Source organism: Talpa europaea (assembly GCF_964194135.1).
Source record: "Talpa europaea genome assembly, chromosome: 11".
Lineage (NCBI taxonomy): Eukaryota > Metazoa > Chordata > Mammalia > Eulipotyphla > Talpidae > Talpa > Talpa europaea.
Window position 1 is genome coordinate 29,903,031 of NC_140078.1, and position 13,986 is coordinate 29,917,016.

Consider the following 13,986-nt stretch of genomic DNA (forward strand, 5'->3'; position numbering starts at 1 on the left):
CTAAGGTTACCAAGTATACATGACAGTGTGCTAGGCTTTGGATATCCTCTGATGAAGCAACAAAGACATGGCCCCAGAGCACATGCCACTTACAGTCTAGTTGGAGAACCAGACAAAAGCTATAAATAAACAAATAATACATATTTGCAAATAATAAGAAATGCAATAAATGAAAAAGATAGATCTTTAGTGATGACAAATCTAAGATAAGGGACCTGTGTTCCATAACATGATTAAAGAAGACCTCTCTGAAGAGATGACATTTCAGTTAAAATCTAAGGGATGGGCAGCAGATAAGCTTTGGGGACAGAAAGGCAGGGAGATGACCTAGATAGCAGACCTGTTATAGAAAAATTGTGAGCCACAGGAGAATGAATATGTTCCAGAAACTGTCAGATTACCAGTGAGCCTGGTCTTTAGGAAGCCAGAGGGATGGCCTGAGGGGAGGTAGGGCAAACAGGCAAAGACTAGATCCTGCAGGATCTTATAGGCCGTGGCAAGGAACTTGCTTTTATTCTAAATGCAACACTGAATAGGTTTTAAAATGATAATGAGGGATGTTCAAAAAGTTGTGTTATATATACAAAATGGAATACTATTCAGTAATCAAAAAAGATAAACTTAAGCAATTCACAGCAACATGGATGGAGCTAGAAGGAATTATGCTCAGTGAAATAAGTCAGAAAGAAAAAGAAAAACATAAGATGGTTTCACTTATAGCAGGAATATAGGGGAACCAAATAAGACATTTGAAGGGGGGGAAATAATAACAAAACAAAACAAAACAAAAACAGACAGACAATTATAAACCAGAGACATCCTGCAGGGGAGGAGGCAGGAGAGGGATCAGAGGGAGGGAGGGAGGCACACAGGGGACTGTGGTGATGGTGCACGGGTGCATTGGTGAAGGAAACTCTATGGGGACTACACCTGAGGGGGTGGGGGGAAGCAAACATTGTTTAAAAATGAACAATGACATAAGAAATATGTATAAATAAAACATTAAAAAAATAAAATGGTAATGACATGACCTAATGTGCAAGCTTTAAAGATCATTCTAATAGATAAATCCTAGATATCTACTACACAGCATATTACCTATAGTTAAGAGTAATATATCGTAAATATTAAAGTTTGCTGAGTGGTTAAATATTGTGTGTTTTTTTTTTTTTTTTAAAGGAGGAGGTAGGAGAGGGAGAAAGAGGAGAAGGATATTAGGAAAAAACTTTGGAGATGGTGGATATGTTTCTGCCATAGGTTGCAGTGATGGTTTCACAAATGTATTCTTATGTTCAAACTCATCAAGGTATGTGCAATAAATAGATACAGTTATTTATGTTAATCATGACTTAATAAGGTGGTTCTTTAAAAGAATGTAAAGTGGGGCCTCCCTGGTGGCGCAAGGGGTTGGGGACAGCATTGTGGAGCAATCCACAGCCTCTGCAGCACGAGTTTGATCCCCAGCCGGCCAGGGGCAGCCCACATGGCGCAGCAGACCTCTTCTGACTCTCCTGCTGCTCCCCTCAGCAGTGTACTTGGGTCAATCTGCCTGTTCTGTTCCCCACTCTGTCTCTGGTGAATCCTCTCACCCCCCCCCCCCACAACTCTGGCCTATCCCCAGCTCTTGTATGCATAAATAAATAAATCTTTAAAAAAAAAAAAGAATGTAAAGAAAGTTAGTGTATTATGAAAATACATTCCCACTACTATGTGGGGAAAGAGTTTGGAGAGGGACAAAAGTGAAAATAAGGAGCAGACAATTACAGGAGTCTTGTTGAGTAAGGATGGAGGTGTGGCTGAGAGCTGGCACTGGGAATGAGAAATTGGTCAATTCAAATGTACTCTGAGGTAGAGACCCAGCAGGGCTCACTGATGGGTAGACTCTGGAGCACAGGGGAAAGAGAAAATGTGAGAATCCAGGTGGATAGTGATACTTTCTTTATGCCATTCTGTATTTTACCTGTGTTAGTAAACACCTTTAGACACTATCAACCAATTAAAATAGAAATAAATGTAACATCCAAGCCTCATAAGAATTCCTGACTTGCTACTCAAATGTTACCAAAAGTTAGTTCTCAAAATGCCCAGATGTACAGAAAGAAAATGAGAAGAGGATATATGGTGTCAGGTTTCCCTGATGTAATAACCTATGAAAGCTTCAAAATGAATAATGTAGGATGAACAGGTAAAAAATTATATGAACTCTCTTAGATGATTAATTTTTGAAGCTGCCCCTCCCTCCCTCACCACACAACTCCAGACTTAGCGCAGTCAGTAGTGGGCTGATAAATATTTACCAAACTACCTAGCTATGTGGTGAAAATAGTACATAAAAGCCTGCTTTTGCACAATAGTATATTTTGTATATCTGTTTCCAATTCTGTTTTCAGTGGTGTTATTTATGTTGGTAGATTGAAATAGCCATGGAGGGAATATGTATACCATAGACATTAGCAAATGTTAATTTGGTCCCCTCCTCCAACTATATCCACCAATATGCTACCACAGATATGAGTAAATTCAAGAGTACAGGTAATCATAAAATGGAAGATAATGAGGAATGATAAAACTTGAGTATTGCCTTTGCTTTTAAAATAATTTCTTTACTGTATATTTACATAATTTAATTCTTTTTTAAACTTACTGATTTGTTATTTTTAACTGAAGTAATATTTGGATACCCCCATCAGGTAATAACACCACAGTGCACTCACCGAAAGATCAGCCATAGTCCACCACCATAGTCTATTGTAATTTAATTCTTAATAATGATCACTTTTATTTTGTGTGTGTTTTTATTAAGGTAACACTGGTTTACATCATTGGTTGTAATTTAGAGGTACAGAGTCCCCCCCTTCAGGTGTTGTTATTGTACCAACCCAACACCACGACGCCAATCTACTCAATCATGGCCATTTTTAAAAGCAGCTCACAAAATTCCTACAACTGTAACATATACCACTCATAGGTCAGTATTTCATTTTCCAGCACACATATGATAGCACACAACAGGTATCACTGAATTTGTGCTGAATGAGCTTCACTGGCTTTCCCGAGCTAATGAAAATATCTGTCATCATTCATATACTAAAAAAGAGCTACTTTACCAGAATAGTCATAAATAAGCAATTAGTAAGCATTAGCTACATGTTCTACAACTGGGGGAATATAAGTGACATGTATTGAATGTTACTAAGTGCCATTCACTGTTCTAGATTCTTTATTAACTCAAGTAATCCATGCAACACCCCTATAAGTCGCTACCATTAACCCCCTTTTATGAGGAAAATTAGAGCACAGAAAGTGTTGGCAGATTGATAACATGATTTGAACCCTTTCTCTAAAGTTAAGATAAATAAATAAAAATAAACTAAAATCTCTCCTTCAGCAATTTCATGCAGACACATGGGCAGATGTATGTTTCCTGTGCAAACAGTCATCTTACAGATCAAATTTTCTTACCCTGTTCAAATACTGGAAGGATTTTACCTTTTACATCTCAATACACTTGAAAGAATGGTTTACTTAATAAAATGTGCATATAGGTTAGACAGATAAAAGAATTAAATTAAATGATTATATGAGAAGCAATTATTTGATTCAGTTAACATGATTACTACTTGCATTTTTAATTAGCAGTGATGTATTATACATTTTTATGGCCGTTAACTATTCTTCATGTCACAACTTGTAGAGATTTAGGTTATATAAATAGTTATATGCCTATAAAAATCAAAGCTCAATTAAATGGAAAACAAAAAAGTTAATTTGTACTGTCAAACCATATATTTTTTTAAAGATTTACTTATTTATGCATACAAGAACTGGGGTATAGGCCAGAGGTGCAGGGGTAGGGGTGTGAGAGGATTCACCAGAGACAGTAGGGAGCAGAACAGGTAGAGTGACTGAAATACACTGCTGAGGGGAGCAGCGGACCGGCCGGGAATCGAATTTGTGCTACAGAGGTTGTAGATAGCTTCACAGTGCTGTGCTTAACCCCTTGAGCCACCAAGGAGACCCCTCAAACCATCTTTTCAAACTTCAGTGTAGGGATGTTAGTGGGTGGGAAGCTAGGGCTGCAGACTATGAAATGTAAAACCTAAAAGAATAAGCTCACCTTTTGAAATTATTTCTAACCCAACTCTTCAAATCCATTTCAAAACCACCATAAATGTACCTCTCAGAGGAAAAAAAAATTGTTTTTATCCAAGTGCTTGTCACACTGGCTCACACCAATAACAACTTTGCAAATTAATTTCACATAAAGCTTAATCACCCCATAAGACTTTTCAGAATCTTCCTGAATATAATAACTCAAATAATATTACTCAAGCATCTATATGTTTAAAGACAGACTTCATTAGTCTTTTGATTACTGATTGGTTTTGGATTTCCATAGTTTTATTTTAACTGGAACTTAGTTCCAAGTCTCAAAAAACCTAATTGCTTTCACAACAGAATTCTCCACCTTTGAAGGGGAAGGAGTGACAGAGACTCTCCTCAGAGAACTGAATTGTTCTGCCTTGTCTGGGCCACTTTTACTCAATTATTTTATATCCACAGCTCACAATTATCCCCCACCATTTCCAGGATCCCTTGTTGGAGTTTTCAAGGGCCTATTCTGTCCACCTTCGTAATAGAATTCTTCCCCTGGGCATGGAAATATTCCTGGAGACTCCTTTAATAATTTTAATGGGGTGTTGTGCAAAAAGATATTTATTTCTTGTGGAGCAAAATGTGTAGGCAATGCCTTTCCAATGGTGGCTCATATTTTCTTCCCCATGAATTAACCTACTTTGGATTTGGTATGAAATAACTGGCAGCTGAAGGGTTTTGAGACAGAACAGGGCCCAAGGTATCAGTTTAGAAAGCAGTTGATGGGTAACTTCACCCATCCAGGGCCACCCCCACCAGTCCATTCTGACCAGGAGAAGCAGAAGATGGTGACAATGGAAGGATGAAGGCAAAGGAGCAGTCGCCATACATGGAGACACAGGACCTCACAGTGTTGGACACCCCCCACCAAGAGGAAGCCTCCAGGTGGGCCTTGCATCTATCAGCAGGGCCAAGACACTATGGCCTGTGCTGCATCTTTCCAAAGTGGACCAGTGTCTTGATTCCTGAATTTTCTTAAAAGTCTGTTAGTGAACTCTGGAAGCAGAAGTCAGATTAAAGGGCTCTTCTCAGTGAAATAAGCCAAAAGGAAAAAGAAAAATAATGGGTGGTTTCCCTTATAGGAGGACTATAGGGGAACCAAATAAGGGATCAGGGGAAAAAATAACAATAACAACAACAACAACAACAATAATAATAATAATAAACCAAAAATAGCAGGCAACTATAAATCAGAGACATTCTGCAAGGAAGAGGGAGATAGAGGGATCAAAATAGGGGGGAGAAGAGCATTCTCTTCTTTGAATTCAATTCTGTGAATTGGTAATGGGAACTTTACAGGGAATACACCTGAAAGGAGAAAGGATACAAGCACACACTGTACAAAAATGAACAATGATGTAATTGTATACATACATATACATATATATATATAATACAAATAAATGGCTCTTTTGCTTAAGCCCTTGGCTAGCTTTAATTGTTCTCGGGATACATTTAAATCTCTCCATAGGGACCAGGTAAGGGCCACCTCTTTAAGCCCTTTCCCTTGCTGCAGCCATGCAGACCTTATTTCTCTACTTTGGATGTCCAAGTCCTTTCCCACACCTCCAAGATTATTTTAGGTGGGAAATCTTTTGCCTGGAACTCTCTTCTAGTATGTTCCTCCTCAAATTCAGATCTCTGTTCAAAAGTCACCTCCTCAGACACTCCTTCCCTTAAGTTTTCTACCAGGGAGGACAGTGAGAAAGGAAGAGCCAAGCTAGGGAGTGTTAATGGGCAGGTACTACCATGGGCAACAGAAATTCAGTCACTCAGATCTTCTAAAAGACAATGTAGAAAAGACCAAGCAAGGAAATAGGGTGTTTGTCCTCCTATTCCAGTCTGTGCCTGGGCAGAGGGCAGCTCCCAGGGCACCTATAATGCTTCACCATCAGGACACACTCCTGTGGCCAGAGGACACCCTCACCCAGAGTCACAGGTAATCTAAGTGGCATCTATCTGCGGGACCAAGGCACTATGAGCCATTGGCGTTACCAATGTTTTCATGATCCCGAGAAAGGGCTACACACCTGGACAGCACTCCTGGAATATTGCCAATCTGAGACTTGGGCATCTCAGATTTGAGGATAAGCTCACTGTGTGTGCTCACTTGCATTGCACCTTCCCCCTCAGTTTCTTGGACTGTAAAATGGGAATTTGCACCACAGCAGTTTCCAAAGTGTGGCATGTGGACCACAAGTAGTACAGAAGATCAGTTTAGATAATAACTGATGGATGTGTTCCAATTTAAAGGTATGCAATTTTATTAGACAGGGTAACTTTAACCGCTAAAACAAATACCACTCAAAGTCTGAGTACTTTAACAAATTAAGAGCTGATTTCTCACTCATGGACAATCCAGTGCAGATTGGTGAACTCTCATCTTAAAATGAAGTTTCCTTCCCTCTACTGAGTTCTACCATTTTCAAAGACCCTGAAGTCTTAACCCATTTCTTTGCAGACAGCCTGCAGACAGGAAGAGAGAGAGGAGGTATGGGAGGTAGTGCACATTTCAGTGACCAAGTCTAAAAATGAGTCCATCTGATCTTACCTTTCTTGATCTAACCATTCTTGGCCAGAATTCAGTCATTGTGGCCCTACCTAGTTGGGAAATGTAATCTTTCTGTGTACCCAGGAAAATAAGAAGCAGAGTTTGAGAAATGGATTCATAGAGTGTTCACTGCCATAGTACGCATGTACATATAGGTACTGGTGCTGGTACAGATGCAGACATAGATATAAAAAATCGAACAACAACACATCCAACTTTTGAGTTCATACATACCATGTGGAGGAATGAGAACTCCTGGGGAGCAAAAAATTGGGGAATTGAGAATAAAACATATGCTCTATTTACACAATTTTATCTATTACCAAAATTATTCTAATATTAATTTCTCTGGTCACGCAGTTTCTTACTACAGTTAATTAAGTGAGGGATACTGACAATATGAAGACAAATTAACAAAGAATGACATGCTCCCTTCTACTGCTATCACAAGGCACTAATAAACTACTTTTGAATTCAGATTTAATTTATTCACTGTTGGCTTAATTGAAACTTATATGAAGTCCAAAAAGGAATATAAGATTTCCAGTCTTAACTCTCCAAAGGGTATTTATCTTTTGACAAATTTGAACACTACTGAAATAAAAAATTGTCTTTTATCTAGCTTATAGGAGTACTATGCCAGAAAAAAGGAGATAATAGAATTTTAGAAAAAAGTTATTCAGTTTGAATTTGCATTTTTAAACTAGTAAGACAGTTCTTCTTCGGAACATATAAAAATGTATTGAAATCTATCCTCAAAGATGTATCAAGAATATTTTTATTCTTCTGTTTACTAAGATACAACTTACATACAGTGAAAAGCAAAATTCTGAAGCGCACAGCTGAATTAATTTTTCTTATCTATATACAAGCATCCATATCAAAATATAGACACTACTAGTTCTTTGAACTACTATTCACCTTCATGCCCCAAGCCAGTGTATACCCCTTGTAGGGCATAATTCTGATCTCTCAACATGTTGAGTTAGTTGTGCCTATTCTTGAATTCCATATAATACAGAATGTTGTCTTTTGTATACATAATTTTGCATTAAGCATTGTATCTGTCAGAATCATGCATATTGTTACATGTAGCAGCCAGCCATTACTTCTTTTTCATTGATGATTAGTATTCCACTATGTGATATATCAACAATTATTTATTCATTCTAAAGTTGATACATATTTGGATTGCTTCCAGCTGTTTACTAACTACTAGGAATATAACACTGAATATTCTTACACATCTCATTTTTGTCAATGTAAATGTAACCATTCATTTTGTTGATTATATATCCCCTTAAAGGTATTATAATTAAGTAAATTTTGTATAATATGTGTCCAAAAATAGAGGTTAAGCTATGTAAATTATGATATATTTATACAAGATACATTCAAACATTCATTCATTTAATTGCTACAGCAATTATAAGTTTTCTTTTAGAAGATTTTTAATGACCATATGCAATATGGTTTCAATTATGTTTCTGAACTATGTAAAAATATCTTAAAAGGTATGCAGACTATGTACTTTTGTGTATGCAAATATATATATGCATTTGGGGTGTATATGTATGTATGTATATATAATCATGAAAGAATTATACCAGAAGGTTAGCAGGATAATCTTTAAGTAATAGAAATAAATATCATTTGAATTTCCCTTTTTTATAATTTTCCATATTTTAATGCTGAATATATTACTTTATAATTACAAAATTACTTAGTAAAAAAAATTAAAAGTAACAACAGAACTATGGTGATGGTTCACGGGTGATTTGGTATTGGAAATTTTATGGGGATTACACCTGAGGGGAGAAATCGAACATGATACAAAAATGAACAGTGATGTAAATAAATAAAATTAAAATAAAGTAACAATGGAAATTTTCATTCATAAGAACATAGTACAAACTACATGTTTGTAATGTTTTCTTTTATTAATTATATTTATTTAATCTAAAATCTCATCCCTTCCCATACCAGCTAATGAGCCAATATTAACACTGCCAGACCAAGCAGACATCCTCCTAGCAGCTCTGCCTGGACTATTCTAAGTACAGTTTCTCATCAGCAGTGTTATCTAACTCTATAAGAACCAGACAAAATAACCATTGCAAAACAAGAAGAGAAGGAAGAGCAAGAGAAAAGGAAGCTTCTGAGAGCTTAATTGAGATCGTGGACGTTCTAGATGGAGATCATAAATGGAATAATTACACATAAAGTGTCCAGAAAATGTCCGCACATTTATAATTGTGCATTGTGTTGCAAAATTGAGCCCTTCTATACTGAAATACAAGTCTACTATATTTTAAAATATGACCTAGCATTTCCTTTGTATTATTCAGCTTATATAGTCAACATTTTTATTTTAAATGTTGTATTTTTATTTTAAATGTTATCTTTAAGATTCTAACTGCTGTTTTATTCCATGTAATCTTCATAACCTCAAGTCTATATTCTCACATAAATTTGCCACTATCATCTGAAAGAATCTCAACCAAAGTCAAAATCAACGAAAGAAGGAATCAAAGAAACAGAAAATTCTGTCACACACTTATTTTCCTCTTAGAAAGTCTCTAAGGAGAGACTTCATCCAGGGAGCCGCAAACTAAGGCACACAGGCCACATCTGCCCCATTGTCTCTTTTTGTCTCGACCCTGGTTTTTACGTCATTAAATGGTTTTTACATCATTAAAAAGTGACACTTTAAATGGTTATAAAAGTACATGATGTACTTGATTTTTCTTATCCCACAAAGCTGAACATGAAAACTATCCTGTCCTAAGTAGAAAAACTTGTTGACCCCTGCTCCATCTAGTCCATCCATGATACTACAAACTTTTATCTACATACTGGAAAAGATAGGTCTTGTTTGTTTGCTTGCTTCATCTTCTTATATCATTTTTCTCCCCTTAGGTGTAGTCCCCCTAGTTCTCCCACCAAAATAGCACCTGTGAACCATCACTATATTCCCTTGTGTTCTTCCTTCCCCCTCCTTTGCTGTTTGCCTTGAATCTATGGTCAGCTTGCAAGTGTTGTTATTTTGCTGACTATTTGTTCAGTCATAAGTGAAACCATCTGATAGTTTTCTTTTTCCTTCTGACTTATTTCACTGAGCACAATCCCTTCCATTTCCATCCATGTTGCTGCAAATGGCATGAATTAATCCATTTTGATTGCTGAGTAGTATTCCTTTGCGTCTATGTACCACATCTTCTTGATGCATTCATCTATTTGGGAGCATTTAGGTTGTTTTCATATCTTAGTTATTGTGAGTAGCACCACAATAAACTTAAAAGTTCAGGTTTCCTTTCAAATTAGTGTTTTTGTGTCCTTTGAGTAGATTCCTTGAAGTGGAATTGCTGGATCACAGTTTCCTAAGCAGTTCTTGGGTATTTTCTTTCTCTTTCCTCATTTGCTAGATAAAGGTGAGAAAATAGGCTAGAACATTCACAGCCACTAAATAGTCCAGGCCCGGTAATCAAGGGAAGCTGCCCTTTGAATACTAAAGTATTGTGACAGAGCAAGAAATAAATTTTTAATGTCTTAAGATATTAAACCTTGGGGGGTCGGTTGTTATGGCAGCAAATGTTACTTTCCCTGACTAAAATATAATAAATATGTAATTTGTAATATTTCTTAAAATTTTTAATAATGTTATGCTTGATAGCATGATCATACCTTGTTTACACACACACACACACACACAAGTGTGAGAACAGCTTATCCTTCTATCTTGATGAGTAACCAAACATTCCTTTAAAGAATTATTTGTATTTTTCGTATCCCCAACAAATAAAATCTTTATTTCCAAACATTACTTTTTGTTTGTTGCATAAGGATAAAACTGAGCTACAGTTTCAGAAGCAAGTTGGACACCAGGTAAATAAAGGAAAATCCCAAACTTGGTAAATAACAACCACCACAAATTTGAGCTCCAAAAATGTGTAAACCATTCTTTCATGCTTATTCCTCCACAAGGCTACTTCTCATCTAACTTTCATCATCCTGTTTTGATGATGTTTAGATTCTCACCAACTGAGAATCTTCAGATTTCAGTTTAGACACATCTGGCTCACAAATGAGACACTACACCCTCAACCATTGTGAAATCCTCGCCACAAACATTGGTGATGAGATCTTGTGTTTATTAGTAAAGGTATAAGAACCAGTCAGTCCAAATCTATTTGGAGTGGAGACATCTCTGATGTGGCATCTTAGAGGTGTCAGTTTGGTCTCTCTCTGTGAGAGACTGTGGTCATTAAATTTGCTTCTAGATGCAAATTTGCTAGTTTTTGCTCTCTCAGATATAACCTCACCTGGAACTGTTGAAAATATTATTTCAACTTCTCTTTAGCAGTTTAAAAAAAAGAGCTAACATTTCCAACTTTTCTTCATTTGCTGAGCAAATTTTTTACCTCCCTAGGTATATCTGGGCTTTTATTTTTTAAAACAGTCATAAACTAAGACATTTATTATTTTTTAAATCACTAAAGGTGATTTTAACATCTTTAAATTTCCCTTTGTCTTATAACAAATCTAGCTGAGGGGGTGGAGTGAGGAGGAGAGAGAGAAAGCAAGAGAGAGAGAGAGAGAGATTGAAGCTGAACTGTAAAGAATGAATGGATAATGACTTTTGATTAGAGCAAACAGAAAAAAGTAACTAATTTATAAAGGAAAGTCAGTCTCTAACATGGTCACAGACCACTTTCCTGAGAGGACTGGACTGGGTAATGTTTACAAACAACTTTGAACCAAATTGAGTAAGTTTCCAGAAAATAGATAAATTCCTATTTTCTCTTTCCAACATATACAAAAAATATCAATATATCCAGCACAGCAACATGTTCTGAGTCAAGAACTTTTTCCATTACCTGACAAAAATGGCTCAAGATCTCTGCCTTTAGAAGAGCTTCTCCAAAAACTGGTAAATTGGCATTGTGGACCCCATGATGTGATGGACACTATCCAGCTAGTACCTTGCCAAGAGTGCATAATCTGAAATTAATCCAAAAGAAACAATCATGCAAGTATAAACTGATGGCTATTCTGCTAAATCAACTGGCCAAGACTTTTAAAAACTGCTAATGAAACAAAAGATCAAAACAAAAAAGGGTGGAGGAGAGATAGTGGCTGTTCAGACATAAAGGGACAGGATAATGAATACAATATGTAATAAATGATTCTCACCTCAATCTTGGATGGCTTCCATACTGTAGGACAATCAATATAATTTTAATATGGATTAGAAATTAGATATTATTGTTTTAATATTAAATAGCCAAAGCATAATAATGTTGTGATAATGAGCTCATTATTATAATTAGACCCGGCTCTCTTGGGTGGTTCTTGTGCTCTCCACTGGGTTTCCATATGTGTCTGTGATCAATGGCAGGTCAGCTGGGTGACTCTGATTCTGGGATAGGCTGATTGATGACTGTGGTGCCCTGGGCCTTGTCTCTCGTCTTCTACTTGGCTAGTTCTGCCTTACTCACATGGCAGTAGTAAAGTTGCAAGACAGACACAGAAAGAAAGGAACATGTAAGACTTCTCGAGGCCTAACCTAAAAACCAAGAAGACATCACTTCTGCTGCATTTTGTTTGTCAATGCCAACCACAAGGCCAACGAAGAGTCAAGGGGTGATGTCCTTGTGATGGAAGCTGCTAAGTCACATTACAAAGATCCTGAAAAAACTTGGACATTTGTACCACTGACCACAAGAATGTTGGCATTTAACCATATTTGCCACTTTTATATAGGTTTGAATTATTGGGGAGAGGGGTAGAAAGTGGGGAGAGAAGAAGGTAGCATAAGAAGCCAGATACCAGAGAATATACTACTAAAATACAGTTAAGGGGCTCCCTGGTGGCGCAAGGGGTTAAGACACAACACTATGAACCTATCCTCAGCCACTGCAGAATGAGTTCCATCCCTTGCCAGGGAGGTGACCCACATGGCGCAGCAGACCTCTTCTGACTCACCCTCTGCTCCCCTCAACTGCATATTTCAGTCAATCGCCTATTCTGTTCCCCACTCTGACTCTGGTGAATCCTCAGGTTCTTTGTATGTTTAGAGGCTCATAGGATGAACTGGAGAGAGTCACAAGCATTCTTCAGCCTTCACACATTTTGTGTGTGTTGCAGCATCGGGAAGAGGAATATGGCTGGAGGTTTGAGTGCCCCATGGGCAGGGCTGTTGCTTTAAGGGTGGAAAACCTGGGAGAGCCTCTGAGCTTCTAAGGGTGGTGTTTTTCTCACTTCAGAGCACTGTGATCCCTTTACAGTTCAAAGGACTCTAATGAAGGAGCACATTGGGCTTTTTGTTTGTTTGTGCTTCTTCAAGGGCTTAGAGTTTCCCTCTAAGGCTCCTTTCAGGTACACTATTCAACAGTTTTCTAAACGTCATATTCATTGAACAAATATTTATGGAGCATCTTCCTATGTGAATTCAGAAGTGAATGGCACAGACCAGTCTACCACCCTCTTAGACACAACATGGAGTCATTCACCTGCTAGACAGAGACCTGGACCTCACCTGTCCTACTTATGGGACTGACAGTTGAACTTCACAACAGCCCCAGAGTAGGCATTCTTTGCTCCAGTTTACAAATAAGGAATCTGAGACACTGAGGGGTAATGTAACTAATCCAAGAGCATACATGGCTAGTAGGTAGAATCTATTTGACTCTGCTTTGCTCTAAGTCCTTCATATATGGTACCTAAGAAAAGGTTTGCCAACCTCAGAACAGGGGCTGGCAAACTAAGCCAAGTGGTTCAGCTACCAGTTTTCACAGTTTTATTAAAATACATCCACACCTATTCATTCATGTGTTTTCTTTGATTGCTTTCCCACTGCAACAGCATAGCTGAGTAGTTTTCACAGAGAGCTATAGAACACAAAGACAAAAAAAAAATTGCTATAGAGTACTCTAAAGAAAAGATTTGCCACTCCTTCTTCTTGGAATATTATTCCCTATAATAGGGTACTGTAAGTTCCTGTACAAAAATTTTAGTGGCTTAACAGGTTTTAAAAAATAAAGTATAATTCTTAAGCATACAAGAGTTCCGTCAGGGTTCTGGGCAGAGGTAGAAGTGGAGTAAGTTCTCTGCTCCAGGGATTCAAACTAATCATCTCTCTAAGGTCATCTTGGATAGAGACATTCAGACATTCAGAAAAGGTGTCCCAAGCACAGATTTTTAAGGACTAGTTATGGAAGTGGCACACATTACTTCCATCTAATCCTACTGGCAAGGACACAATCACAAGGCTGTAGATA